The sequence below is a fragment of the Camelina sativa genome, chromosome 11 (genome assembly GCF_030686135.1).
Source record: "Camelina sativa cultivar CO46 ecotype springtype chromosome 11, ASM3068613v1".
NCBI lineage: Eukaryota > Viridiplantae > Streptophyta > Magnoliopsida > Brassicales > Brassicaceae > Camelina > Camelina sativa.
The window spans coordinates 30428646-30444269 of NC_141890.1; the positions used below are offsets into that span (position 1 = coordinate 30428646).

Genomic DNA, 15624 nt, shown 5'->3' on the forward strand with positions numbered 1-15624 from the left:
TAATTTTCAAGAGGCTCTTTGAAATCTCTTTCAAAGATGCTGCGAACAGTGGCTGCAACTCTCCCATCTTCAAAGAACCTAGTGAAAACAGAATAAAGAGATTGGATGTAATCATTTTAAAATTGAACCGACAGTTAAAATTTCAAATTTAAAATTACAATCAGTTTAATGAATTACTTACCAGAGAGTTCCAGGAGGGCAGTTTGGATCTAATCTTGTTAGTTGTTGCGACCAGGACTATCGAGTAACTCCTCCAACGTCATATTGTGTAGACGTTGAGGAAAAGAAGTATATGCTGGAGATGTAGGAGTGGCTGGAAATGTAGGAGTGGCTGGAGGCGTACCAATGGGTGGAGATGCAGCAGCGGTTGGAGGCGCACCAATGGGAGGAGATGAAGCAGTTGCTAGAGGCCTATGATGTGAGGTTGCATGTCGAGAATCCTGAACCCCCGATGAGGTCCCTCGAGAACCACCACTGCATGGAATTGGAGCATTAGACTGAGAGAGGAATCATGTGTAGTCGTTCTGAGAAAACATCTACAAGGAAAAAAGAAACGTAGAGTTTACTGAAAAACTTAAATCGAACATACACAGATCTATTGGTAAAAAAACTTAAATTGTTTATTCATAAAAAAACTTAAATCGAACATACACAGATCTAAATCGAACAATCAACCACATATTTATCCATAAAAAATCTTAAATTGAACAATGAACCACTGATTTATTCGAAAAAAAACTTAAATCGAACACTCAACCACATATTTATTCATAAAAGAACTTAAATCGAACAATCAATCCAGATTTATTCAATAGAAAACTTAAATCAAACAAATAAAAAAGTAAATCGAACAAATAAATGAAGGAGACAACTGTTGTAAACCATTGAAGATGGATCTCCATAACCGGCCCATACAAGCCCAAGTTCATAAGGCCCATCATTGCTATCTATTCCCACCGTCAATAGGTTTTGGGTTTTGTGTACTTGTATATACATGTACTCTCTATTGGATGAATAAGATAAGTTTAAGTTTCACAACACGTTATCAGCACGAGTTTTCTCTAAAATCCCCTAACCCTAAATTGCTAAAAAAAAAAAAAACGCACATCAGCCCTTGTTCGTTCAAACTCGCAATTCAGCTCGTGATCAACTCGTTTGTTTTCCGTGGTCTTATAGCTCCCCGATCAATCCAGTCAACCCAATTGGTGGTTAAGGTAAACAATCAAACTCATCGGACATATATATCGAATATGATCTTTAATTGTATTAGAACCCTATCTACATATATACAATCAACAAATCGAAACCCTAAAGTTATAAACCCTAAATATCCTAAACCCTAAGTTGCGATTTTTGAAACCCTAAATTCTAAAACATTAAAATCCGGTTGTTTGAGGTTTAGAATTGCTTAAGATGAATTGATTGTTATTATCTGATTGTTCTATGTTTTGCATGAAACCCTAAAAAATAAAATCTTAAAATCGAAATCCAATAGGATAACTCCCAAAATTGTATGTTAGATTCTCCTAAAACATACTTTGGCCTTATCTCTTGTATATTTAGATTCTCCTAAATATACTAGACCATTATCCTTAACTTATTTCAAGCTTAGAAAAAAAAACCTAATCCTATCCAAAAGTGGAGAACCTAACTAAAAAAGAGAAAACCCTAATACCCAAATTGTTTGCTTTCCTATGATGTTTTTTTTTATTCATACTAGATCACAATTTGTCTATGATTGTTTTCATGCATAAACTAACTATGTGACCATGTAAGAGAACACTTACTAGGACCAGCATGATTCGGTCTTAAAAATCGCATGGCGTAGAGTCGTAGACTAAATTAATTGCATGATTCGGTCTTAAAAACCGCATGGCACAATCTAAACCGATTGTATGATTTTTACTTAAAATATTTGCTTGTATGTCTTATAGATGTCAAAGATCAACAATCTCCAATATGCTGCACTTAATGTCTCTGGTGAGAACTATTTACAATGGGCTTTGGATACTAAGATTACCCTGAAATCCAAGGACCTCTGCGAATGCATTGAGGATAACAACGAGGCCACTGAAAAACAAAGGTATAAGGCGATTCTCCTCATACGCCATCACCTTGCGCCGAGTCTCAAAAATCAGTACCTCACCATTGAGAATCCTCTTGACCTTTGGGTAGCGTTGAAAAACAGATATGATCACCAAAAGACGGTGCTTTTACCAAAAGCCCAGTTCGATTAGAAGAAACTCAGAATCCAGGATTTTAAATCCGTGGATGAGTATAACTTAGAACTGTTTAAGATAGTTTCAATCTTGAAACTATGTGGTAAGGAGGTTACAGAGGAAGACTTGCTAGAGAAAACATGCTCAACCTTTCACACAAATAAGATATTGCTTCAGCAACAATATCGTGAAAAGGGTTTTACTACATATGCAAGTCTAATCTCTTGTTTACTACTTGCTGAGCAAAAGAATGAGTTATTGCTGATGAACAGTGCAATGAGACCTCTTGGTTCTACCCCATTACCAGAAGCCCACAAAGCTGATATGACCAAGAAAGAGCCTAAAGAGACTAAAGAGTCTAACTACGTCCATAGGGACAAGCATCATGCCGTGGCCGTGGTAGAGGATGTGGTGGTCGTGGCAATTACCAAGGAAATCATTTTGATGGTCAAGGCCGTGGGAATCGATCCGATTTCGGTCGTGGTTGAGGTAGAGGCCGCGGAATTTCCAAACCGCAACACAAAACCAAATCCGTTTGCCACAGATGTGGTATGGGGAACCATTAGGCAAAGACGTGCAGGACACCTAAGCACCTTGCTAATCTCTATTAAGAGAGTGTGAAAAGGAATCCAGAAGCTAACTTGGTTCATCTTGATGGTGACGGAGATTTCGACCATGAGAAATTCTTGATTTATTTTTGATTTCCATGTTTTATGCTTTTGGATTTTATTGAATTATGATTTTGATTTAAATTCAATTATTTTATTACCTTTAATATACATTCGTTTGTTTTATTCATTTATGTCTAAAACATGATTTGTGTCTATATTAAGAAATGACTGAGGACAAGAACATATTTGTGGTGGATAGTTGATCAAGCCACACGATTTTGAAGGACAAATGATATTTTGTGAATCTCACTTTGAAAAATGCCAATATTCGCACAATAGCGGGTATAACTACTCTCATTAAAGGCTATGGCCAGGCCCATATTTTTTTACCTAAGGGCACGCATCTTAAAATATCAGATGCTTTATATATACACAGCTCAAAAAGGATCTTATTGAGTTTCAAAGATATTTGTTTGAATGATTTCCATATTGAAACTAAGGGTGAAGGGAACCAAGAGTTCCTACACATTACTGAGATCACCCAAGGTTTTAAGAAAGTCCTAGAGACTATACCCGCATTATCTACTGGCCTTTACTATGCCAAAATAAATATGGTAGAAGCTAATATGGCAATGAAAAAGATGTTCAATGAACAATTCACTTTATGGCATGACTGGCTTGGCCATCCCGGTTCTAACATGATGCGTAAACTAATCTTAAATTCAAAAGGGCACACTCTAAAAGAGAGACAAGTTATCCCTAAAAATCTCACGTGTGTAGCATGTGCACAAGGGAAACTCATTCTAAGGCCATCACCAGTCAAAGTAACTAAAGAGACTTTCAATTTTCTGGAAAGGATACAAGGAGATATATGTGGACCGATACACCCACCATGTGGGACGTTTAGATATTTTATGGTCCTCATTGATGCATCGACCAGATGGTCGCTTGTTTGTCTATTTTCCAATAGAAACATAGCGTTTGCTAGATTGCTGGCCCAGATCATACGTCTGCGAGCACAGTTTCCAGATTTTCTACTTAAGACTATACGTCTAGATAATGCTGGTGAATTTACATCCCAAGCGTTTAATGATTATTGTATGTCCATGGGGGTAAGTGTGGAACATCCCGTGGCACATGTATATACACATAATGGATTAGCTGAATCTTTCATTAAAGGAATTCAATTGATTGCTTGACCATTACTCATGAGGTCGATGATTCCTGTGTCGACTTGGGGACACGCAGTATTACATGCCGCAGAGCTTATACGCATCAGGCCATCTAGTGAGCATAAATATTCACCATCCCAATTACTCACGGGTCATGAGCCAGACATATCCCATCTAAAGACATTTTGGTGTGTTGTTTATGTACCCATTGCACCACCGCAGAGAACGAAGATGGGACCTCAGAGGAGGATGAGAATATATGTAGGATATGATTCTCCCACCATCATTAAGTATCTAGAGCCAACAACGGGTGATCTATTTAAGGCTAGATACGCGGATTGTCAGTTTGCTGAATCTGAATTCCCTACATTAGGTGGAGAGACAAACAAGCTGGTCAAAGAGATATCATGGAATCAAACATCCTTGAATTAGCAAGATCCTCGGTCTCTGGAATGTGAAGCAGAGATCAAAAAGATTATACATTTACAAAAGCTAGCTAATCAATTGCCAGATTCCTTTGCTGACTCAAAGAAAGTTACAAAATCGTACATACCAGCTTGTAATGCACGAGTACGTATTGATGTTCAAAAGGAACACAATAATCAAGTTGCTACAGAGTCTAAGGCCCGTTTGAAACGTGGTAGACCATTAGGTTTGAAAGATAAGAACCATCGGAAATCTAAGAAAGGTGCAAAACAAACCGAGGTTAAGGAAATTATAGACATGGCCGCGGCAAATCCTAAGGTACCAAATGAGGTTTGGGACGCTGAACCTCAAGGACCTGAAGGTATTGATAATAATGAGATCTCAATCAATTATATCATGTCTGGAATACAATGGAACCGAAAAGATGTCGACATCGATGAAATATTTGCATATAAGGTAGCACTTGAAATGAATAAGGATCATGAACCCACGTCTATATTAGAGTGCACTCAAAGATCAGATTGGCTAAAATGGAAAGAAGCCATAAACGTGGAGTTGAATTCATTAAAGAAAAGAAATGTGTTTGGTCCGATCATAAGGACACCATTCGATATAAAACCAGTACGACACAAATGGGTTTTTGTGAGGAAGAGAAATGAGAATAATGAAATCGTGAGATATAAGGCACGGCTTGTAGCACAAGGATTCTCAAAAAGACCGGGGATAGATTATGAGGAGACATACTCCCATGTGATGGATGCAAAGACTTTTAGATTTTTGATAAGTCTGGCTATAAGAGAAAGTCTTGATATGCGGCTAATGGATGTAGTGACCACATATTTATATGGTCCACTAGATAATGAAATATATATGAGATTACCAGAGGGTATTGAGCTCAAAGATAAAAAAGGTTCTCGAGAACATTACTGCATAAGGCTGAATAAATCCCTTTTATGGAATGAAACAAAGTGGGCGTATGTGGTACAACAGATTGAGTGAGTACCTAGTCAAAGAAGGCTATAAGAATGATCCCATCAGTCTATGTATTTTTATAAAGAAGTTTGCAAACAAAGAATTTGTAATCATAGCAGTATATGTGGATGATTTGAACATTCTAGGAACCTCTGGGGAAATTACCTAAACAGTTAAATATTTAAAGAAAGAATTTGAGATGAAAGACCTAGGTAAAACTAAGTTTTGTTTGGGATTGCAGCTTGAGTACATAAATGATGGAATCCTTGTGCATCAAATAGCATATATTGAAAAGGTACTCAAGAGATTCAATATGGACCAGGCCCACCCATTGCCTAGCCCGATGGTTGTGAGAAGCCTCAGATTGGACAGTGATCCATGCGGTCCAAAAAAGGACGATGAAAAAGTTCTCGGTCCTGAAGTGCCATATCTCAGTGTCATAGGAGCTTTAATGTATTTGGCTAGCCACACTAAGCCATATATTTGTTTTGTCGTGAACCTCCTATCAAGATTTAGTTCATGTCCGATCCAAAGGCACTGGAATGGTATCAAACATATATTGCGTTACCTACAAGGAACGATGGATTTGGGTATATTCTATACTAACCATAACAAAGAAGGTTTAGTTGGTTTTGCTGATGCAGGTTATCTATCTGATCCACATAATGCTAGATCTCAAACCGGCTACGTGTTTACACACGGTGGTACAACAATTTCATGGCGTTCAATGAATCAGACTATTGCGGCCACATCATCTAATCATGCAGAAATTTTGGCTATGCATGAGGCCAGCCGTGAGTGTGTTTGGTTGAGATCAATCACTCAACACATCAGATCAGATTATGGCATGGCCGAAGACAAGGAACCGACTATTATGTATGAAGACAACACAGCCTGCATCGTACAACTCAAGGACGGGTACATCAAGGGAGATCGGATGAAGCATATCTTGCCTAAGTTCTTTTTCACACATGAACTACAAAAGGCCGGTGAAGTTCAAGTGGTACAAGTCCAATCTAGCGACAACTACGCCGATCTTTTCCCCAAGTCATTACCAACATCAACATTCAGGAAGCTCACGCATCAGATTGAGATGCGTAGACTCAAGGATCTTTAGTAATGTTCAGAACAGGGGGAGTAATACGTGCTGTACTCTTTTTCCTTCACCATGGTTTTGTCCCACTAGGTTTTCCTGGTAAGGTTTTAATGAGGAAGCATCCCCAAGCGTATTATGATGTTCTCTTAGCATCTACACGGTTATGTCATCCAAGGGGGAGTGTTGTAAACCATTGAAGATGGATCTCCATAACCGGTCCATACAAGCCCAAGTTCATAAGGCCCATCATTGCTATCTATTCCTACCGTCAATAGATTTTGGGTTTTGTGTACTTGTATATATATGTACTTTCTATTGGATGAATAAGATAAGTTTAAGTTTCACAACAACAACCTCAGATTTACCGGTGATGAAGGAGAACAAGAAACGATGAACCGGAGAAGAAGAAATACTTCAGAAAAACTTAGGGTTTACCAGTAAGGCCGAGAGATTAACCGGAGAAGAAGATGCAAGGATGAAAGAAAGTAACAGTTTACCGGAAACGGCAAGAGGTTAACCAGAGAAGAAGAAGGAAGAATGAAGAAGGAATTTTAGGGTTTTGGTTGCGGCATGGTTGGAGCTCGCTCAAACTAGGGCTTCCATGTATATATAAACTTATGTAGCTTCGCACTTCCGTAGCAAATATTGTGACGACTTTGCTAGTTTCTCTCGCAAATACGTCGCAATACAGAACTAGGAATAAAACAATAAATCTTTATATAATTAGAAACAATTTATATATAAAATGTGTGTGTATTTTTACATTAATACTATGTAGATACATTAAGAATTATTGATTTAAGAGCTGAAAACTATAAAACAAGAATAAACAAAACTAAAATTTTCATATATATATATATATATTAGTATATTGCGAGGCATTTGTGAGGGAAGCCTCGTTAATCTGTCGCTATTTTGTGAGGGATTAGTTACGATCCCTCGCGAAAACCTCGCAAATAAGCTGGACCTCACAATTACGTAGCAAAACCATCGTAAAATATATATAATTATGGACAAAAACACAACAAAAAATCTTTACAATTTATTCAGATTCATTTTATGATTCATTACAAAGTTCATTATCCTCATTAGAGTCTACAAATTTCATGAGATAAAAAATAAATCACCTAGTTCTACCACTTCTATGCATCCAAAAAAGATATCTTATACTTCTATATGATTTGCGGATCAATGTGGGTGATATTTTCTGTTGGCATAGTAATAATGGAAACTTTGCCTACTCTTTCTTATTCTAACAACACATCATCAACAAACCTGTTTAACTGTAATGACAAATAACCAAATTTCATATATTCACTGCATAAGAGCATAACATCTATACTTACTTTGCCCTCCTTGTGATCCTACGATATAAGGGTCGTCCAATATAGCATATATATGTTTTCACATTAATACCATGTAGATACATAAATATGATTAATATTAGAACTAAAAAAATAAAACAAGAATAAATATAACATAAATTTCATATATGTTAATGCTCTTCTTTAATTTGCCTGTAAAATATCAAATTGCGAGGAAACCGTGACGATTTAGCGAGGGATTAGCTAGAGTAAATCGCACATCCCTTGCAAATTGCGAGGGATCTGCGAGGCTCCTGTAAGAATTCCGTCGCATATCCCTCGCAAATGTATATATTCTTTTGCATCAAATTTATATTTTTAGTGATACAATCTCTATTATTTTTATGTTTTTCCTATGTTTTGGATAGTTCATTGTTCGTATAGTTAGTTATTACTGGACTATGGAATTTACATTGCAATTGTTGATCAAAAAACTTTAACACTTGGTCTCATGATCATAATAAAAGTAAATCACATCTTGATATATATATATATATATATATATATATATATATATCTTCCGTGTCTTCACGTCAAAGTTTTTTTACACATGTCAACATCTCAAAAGTTTTTTGTCTCTTGATGTTTACTGGGAACTTCACTTCAGAATTAAACCTAAGCCTTAAACCCTAAACTTTAAACCCTAAACCCTAAATCCTAAACCCTAAACCCCTAATGACCTCACAAATCCCTCGTCTCTTCCTCGCAAATTTTCTATGGATAGTATTACTCGCTAATGCGTCGCAAATCTGCGATAGATTTGCGTGGGAGTGTCTCCTCCTCACAAATGAGTAGCACATCCCTCGCAAATTTGCTAGGGATTTGCAAGGGACAAGTCTCTCGCAAATTTGCGAAGAATTGGCAAGGATCCTCGTCTTCGTAGCAAATGACCCGCAAATCCATAGCAAATTTGCGAGGGACTTTATCTGTCGCAGTTATCTGTCGCAATGAGCGTGTTTTTATGTAGTGTACCTGGCACGCCAAATTGTTGTGTTCCAAATCAGTTACAATTAATTAGATAGTTTAGTTCCGTGGAAAAGATGTCGAAATTCTCTTTATAATGCGGTGTCGGGGCACAATAAAGTCGGGCTACAAAATAGACTAGACGAGTTAAAAAATGATGAAGGGAAAAGACCGATAGAGAAAAGACGAGTTAACAAGCTCGTCGAACTTAAGTTCCGGACGAGAACGCAGTCAATCGCTTGTCATTTCTCTAAATGTTTCCTCTCCTTTTCTGCTGATGCCTTTTTCGATATCGTACGCCCATATTTATAGAAAGTCATGTCGTTTTATCCTCTGAAAAGACCAAAGTACCCTTCATGTGCCTTAAGACTTATTTGGGCCTTTTCTGGGCCGGGTCTTACGTGGGAGTGAGGATCGACCCCCAACATTCCTTGCTATATTTTAATGCATTTAACATCGAAGCCATTGGAATGAAAAACAAACAACCTTCTCCAGAAGATAAGGCAATGATGCTGCAACCAAAAGCATCATCTACCCGTAGTTTGTTATCTTGTACTAGAAAACTTCTCACCAAACTAAGAAGAAAAGAAATACAAATTTGTTAAAGCATTACGAACACAATTCTTGACGCTTAAACTAATCCAAGAAAGGTTTCCAGTACTACACATCAACGCTTCTGTGTTTTTGTATAAACAGACTTAAAACTTTGAAGGTTTTGCTCTAGTAGCCTCCCAATTTATCTCAAATCTACATCAATTGCTTATTCTATTCAAACCAAGAAACAAAACCTTTTCGAAAAATTAGAACTGATATAATGGTTATTACGTACCCAAAGGAGGAAGAAAAAGAAGTAAACATACTGAGTAATCGATGGTGGAAGGATCTATCTCATCAAAGTAAGGCAACGCAGCCATGCCTGAGTAGGCAGGATGAATGAACCCCACAATCAAACTGCACAAAACAACCAAAATCAACACAACAATATATATATATATATATATATATATATATATATATATAAATTGCCCCGCCACCAACACCAAAATCAAAACACGATTAGAAGACAAAACGGGGAGAAAGAAAGACACCATAATGTTTTTTTACCTCTGAAGGACACAGTTTTCCACATAACTTGATGAGTAAGGTCCCCTGCCACTTGGCCATTTAGTGGTTACCATAAAATTTGGGTCATGCAAATCTTCCAACTCTAGTGATGCGAGATCTTGACTCTATAAATTCTAACCAAAATATAAGTTCATCCATACATTAGACTAAATTTGTGTTCAAATTAATGCCACTTTTGCTCGCATGTGACATATAAGATCAAGATAACTGTCTTGTAAATGGGGAAAGGAGCGAATAAATATTGCAAATCCTACGCAAACATTATGGTGTACTTTTGAAGATTTTACATTCTTGGCAGAAAAAAAAAACAGTACTTTGAAGATGTTATAGCCAACACAAAACTATGTGGTTTGTCGTTCCACCCCTGCATGCTTCAGATTAATTTTATCGGCTAATTATTAAATAAAATAAAAGTTATTGAATACTTAGCACCAAATTAACCCAAATTATCTATGTCCAATCCGCTATACTATCCTGAGGCATATACGTAAAAATTAGTGATTTGTGTTGGAAATCGTAGTGAAATAGTATGTATATCATATGGATAGCCATTAATTTCTAATATGTATAGATGGTCTAAAAGTTTTTAAAATATTTGGTTTTCCCAAGTCGAACCTTAACTGTATCTGTATATCTCTCCTCGAACATACATATCTCATCACTTATTGATATCACAATTCAATCCTAGATTCATGAACATCACTTTTTTGTTCACAACAAGTTATTAGCATGAAATCCTAGATTCATGAACATCGATGTTTATAGTAGATTAGTTAATGAGTCTAGGATTTCATGCTGATAACATATTGGGAAATAAAGTTTAGAAATTGTTCTTTGTGTATTATTTGTTAATGAATGATAACATAGGAGAGTTATCCGTTCTTTTTTGCTTGTCTAATTTTTTTTTTTGGCAAATATATCACTAATTCAATTTTTATACGTTTGCCTACGCAAATATATTTTTTAAAAATAGTTCAACTAATTTAACAAGCCAAAAAGTAAATTAATTATAAAACTAAAAAGGATTCTAACAAAAATTTAAATAGAAAAGAATTAACCAAAAGAGATGCTGTGATTAATCTTCAATAATAAGAAACGTAAGTAATTTTCTAATATAAATATAAAGTAACATAGTTAGGGGAGTTACCCGCGGACATATATGACCAAATGTACTTAACAAAAATAGTTTAAGATATTTGTAATATTTTAAAAATATTTTGATTCATTATTTTGGTTGTTTACTTTTTCATATTTAAATGAAATGTTTAATTGGTTTTGTATTTTTTTTTAAAAAAATAAATGAATAATATAGTTATTTAATTTATAACTAACAAATCTTAAAAATTTAGAAAAACTAACATTCACCTAATGAAAATATTAACATATTCTTAAAATCAAAAATTACATATTTTTGGATTATAATTTGTTTTACTCAATATAAATATTTTGAACTTTACTTTATATAAGTAATAATATAACATTTCTTTTAGTGAAAGCTGAAAGCAAAAAAAAGAATTCTTCTGCTAAGATATATATATTTATCTCAAACTTAGAATTTTTTTTTAAGATGATAATATAAATACCTTTTTTTTTTACCTTTCACAATTGCAGTATTTACCTAAAATAATAGTATAAATCTCCTCTTCTTAGTTTTAGTATTTTGTTGCTTTTTTAAAAAAACATTAAACTAATATACAATGATATAAGATTATAAGGACAATTCTCACAAATAGCACAAACATAGTTTTATTTCTAAATTTAGCCCATCATCTCTAAAGTTCCAAAATAACACTATACTATTTTAAAATTAAACCCTAAACTCTAAATACTAAATTCTAATTCCTTAAAAATATACCCTAAATGTAAAATAGAGAACTCAAACCTAAAAACAAATGTAAAAAAAAAAATTTAAATATTCTAAAAATGTAAATAGTGTTATTTTTGGAAGTTTCAAAATTAAACCTTAACCTCTATATATTAAATGTTACCCCGTTTTGTTTTGGTTTATTTTTTATTTTTTATTTTTTATTTTTCTCTTTTCTTCATTTGCTCTTCTCTCTGCCGAAACGAAACGATTTATCAAAATCGACATCTTCTTCTTCTCCGGTTCCGCTTACTTCTTCTAGGTAAGAAATTTTTGGTGACACAATCGTCGCGCCGCAGCTTTGTCTCCAACCAGAGTTCGGGTAAGATCCCATAGTGAGTCTCACTCAAAACTATGTATCCAATTTTTTAATTTTCAGAGGTTCTAGGTTTGAATTGTTAACGAAGCTTCTTCTAATTCTCTATTGTTGTGCACATTGGGGATAATATTATGTGTTTGAAGAATGAAGAAGATTCGGAACCAAAAAGGTAACCTCATCAAACTGTTTCTTCTAGTTATAGGTGTCTTTGATTCTATTGTATTTGTAATTTATAATTCGAAACGCAATTTCGGATACTCAAAGAGCACGACCTGTGAAGAGAGCTAAATGAAGTCAAGAAGCAGGTACATTGTGTTTTATTTGTTTCTGTATTTTTTTTTTTTATCAACAGTCGAACAAGAATTGTGTTTCGACTTTGGTGTTGAGATTGATTACTTGATTGTCTGCTTTGTGAGGTTTGCTCTGTATTGATACTAATCACTGTGTTTAGTTTGGGTGTTGAATTCGATTGAAGTTTTGAAATTACTAGGGATTTAGTTAGAATGATAGGTTTGTCTCGGTAGCTGATGACCCAAACAAATGGTGGTTCTATTCTTTTATAATGTGCTTTCTTGAAATGGAACTTGTTTTAATCTCTTGAAATGGAATGTAGGTGTTGGTGGTTGGTTCCTCTTCTCTTTGCTGTGAAATCTTTTAACCAGAAATGGTGGATCAGATGTCAAAACTTGAGCCTTATTGACTTTGTAGGTTCAACAAACCTACAGATATTCCAGGAACCATCACGAAGACTGCACCTGATCTCCATTACGCATGCAGCTTCAACAGGCTAGCTTAAAGCCACATGGTATGTCTCTCTTCTATCTCCTTCATACTCTCAAGCACAAACTTACTTATTCTCCACATATAGTTTCTTAGGTGTGACGCTATGTTTGCTCGTCTCTAATTGATTAGAATTACCTGGACTAGACTACATTCTACCTGCATATTTTAGTTTCATTGATATATCAGTTGAGAAGTATGTTAATAATCTTGTTCTTAAATACTGAACCTGCTGATTTTCCTCAGTTTCAATTCCTTACATCTTTATAAAAACATGATGTTAGTTAGGCGTACAGTTTTATCTTATAAATTACATACTCCATGTCTAGTGCATTTGCCCTTTCTAACTGCATTACACATTCTCGAGCTTCATGACTTGTGTAATTCTCTTCTGATTAGTAATTTGTTTTTTCTTTGTCTAGTTCTCTAAGTGGAGTTACGAAATTGTGGGAGATGCCTCAAGTTACAAAAAAGATTGCTGTCTTGAAGGACCACAAAGAACGTGCAACTGAGGCAAAACAGGAGAAAGATTTGCGTTTAGAAACTAAAGTAATGATTCTGTATTTGTCGGAGGCAAAACAGGAGAAAGTTTTGCGGTTAGAAACTAAAGTAATGGTTTTTGCTTCTTCACACTCTGTTTTTTGCTGGTTTTTGCCCTTATGCTTTACATTGCAGTAAACGTGAACCGTAAAGCTATAATTCTTTTGTGTAGATCGATGACAACAACAAGAAAGTTGATGATGAGGCACTGAAGAGAGCACCAATATTGCCTCATTGTGACATCGACAAAGAAGCTCCAGATTCTTGTTTGTTCCCTAGATCCTTGATCATACTGCCAAGGCGGCTCTTAAGCACACTTATATCACATTGTTCTGAGTTTGTCAGCGGCTCAGGCTCAGCGGCACCAGTGTTAACAATAATTGCTGTGGAGGAACAATGATCAATGTCTGAAATTATACAATGGCTTGAATTGTTGAAACTGGTTTTGGTTTGTGATTGTTGTGCAATGAGAGGATGTTTGAGAGTTAGATGGAAAATGGTTTTGGTTTGTTTGATTGTTGCTTGTAAAACAAGTTCTCTGATTTTTAAAAATTTTGGCTTAGAAACTTGGTTAGGTATTGCATACATTATATAACCAACATTTATAACATTATAAAATATACTTAAAAATAAAATAGTGGTGAGTTCAAGATAATATAAGGGCCAAAAACGCTCTCAGGCACTCTTCCCCATGCAACTTTAAAACTGCATGGAGTTTTCAAAAAACCGGATCTCACCTACCAGACCTAACTAAAAAAGGCAATATCCAATGGATCTTTCGATACACAAGAAATACCCAGCGGTCCCTGCCTTCCCTCCGGTCTGAAAGTCCCGTTTCCCTTCCCTCCAATCTATGCTCCGACGAACCACTACTCCTGCCAGACTGATACTCCCCCAAGCGCTGGTATGGTTCATCGTACTCCCTCTTAGTTTTTTGTATTTGTAACCATGTCTACTATTTGTAACCCTGTTCAACTCTTCGAAAAATCTCACCCCTGAGTGAGTAACCCTTAAACCCTAACCTGTTTAAATCTGTCTTGATCTTATCCCCCTGTAAGCCATGAATAACAAAATCCCTCAGTACCTAAAAGGCAAATCTGTTGCTAGTGGCTATTCCCCTCCACCCTGTAAAAGAATCAGAGCCCCAGAGCTAGACACGAGTAGCCTCATTGAAGATAATGCTCTTACCCTCATAGGAAGACTGACAAACCCCTCGGTTCAAAGACTTTGGTCTCTCTTTCCTTTTCTCTCGAACCGTTGGAACCTGAAAGGTAAAGCTATAGGGTCAGATCTTGGAAAAGGTTGTTTTCAGTTCAGATTTGACTTTGAAGAAGATCTACAAAAGGTACTGGATAACAGACCCTATCACTTTGACCAGTGGATGGTCATTCTCCAAAAGTGGGAACCAATCATCTCCGAGATTTTTCCTTCTATGATTCCCTTCTGGGTGGAGATCCAAGGTCTCCCTAAACATTTCTGGCATCCTGCGATGGTAACCACTATTGGTGAGGAACTTGGCGAAATCCAAGAAATAGAAATAACCAACATGACAGCCAGGATGAAGGTCCTCATTGACGGTCTACAACCACTAGTCAAAGAAACCATCATTGAGTACCCGGAAGGGGGTGAAGCAAGAATCCAACTATCGTACAAAAACCTCAAATCCCACTGTCTATATTGCAACCGTTTAACACACGAAAAGAAAAATTGTCCTGGCTATTTCGCAGAAAAGGAAAGACAAGAAAGGAGCTTAACAGCTCCAGTTGCGATACCTGAAGTGCGAAGAAACTATTATACACCGAGTGATAATTTCCGTGCTCCCTCTACAAAGGAGAACATATCTGAGAATCGTGGTTTCTCGAGTGCTGCCCCCTCTGACCACAGGAAAACACTCAGCCCGACGAGAAGTAGGAGATCCTCCCAAACATCTTCTAGTGACTACCATTATGGTCACAGGAAACAGGGTGAAAGCTATTCCAGACGATCCTTCTCTTCAAAAGACCATGCTATGGGAAGCAGGAACCCGAGAGAAAGAATACCATCAAACTCTACCTACTCTTCAAGAGACAGATATGCCAGAGTCAATGGAAACCGCCCAAAGGATAACTATCAATGGAGAGAGGTTTCTACACCTAAAAATAATCACATACCTGAGGCGTCTGAGAACTCAAGA

General features: G+C 36.1%; 1 long non-coding RNA gene and 2 pseudogenes across 8 annotated transcripts; 2 read left to right on the plus strand and 1 right to left on the minus strand.

The window, feature by feature from the left end:
- Positions 1–5713: 5713 nt before the first annotated feature.
- On the plus strand, positions 5714–6517 carry LOC147934625 (secreted RxLR effector protein 161 pseudogene; annotated as a pseudogene).
- A 5433-nt stretch (positions 6518–11950) lies between these two features.
- LOC104724455 (uncharacterized) lies at positions 11951–14017 on the plus strand. Of its 8 annotated transcripts, none has more exons than XR_757677.2 (6): positions 11951–12134; positions 12275–12300; positions 12396–12436; positions 12840–12936; positions 13334–13520; positions 13624–14017. It is a non-coding gene; the product is annotated as an uncharacterized LOC104724455 (long non-coding RNA). The 8 variants fall into 8 exon arrangements; XR_015570915.1 differs by having other exon boundaries at positions 11952–12134; positions 12396–12443; XR_757675.2 differs by having other exon boundaries at positions 12009–12147.
- Positions 14018–14441: 424 nt separating this feature from the next.
- Positions 14442–15396, minus strand: LOC147934626 (uncharacterized; annotated as a pseudogene).
- Positions 15397–15624: the final 228 nt, after the last annotated feature.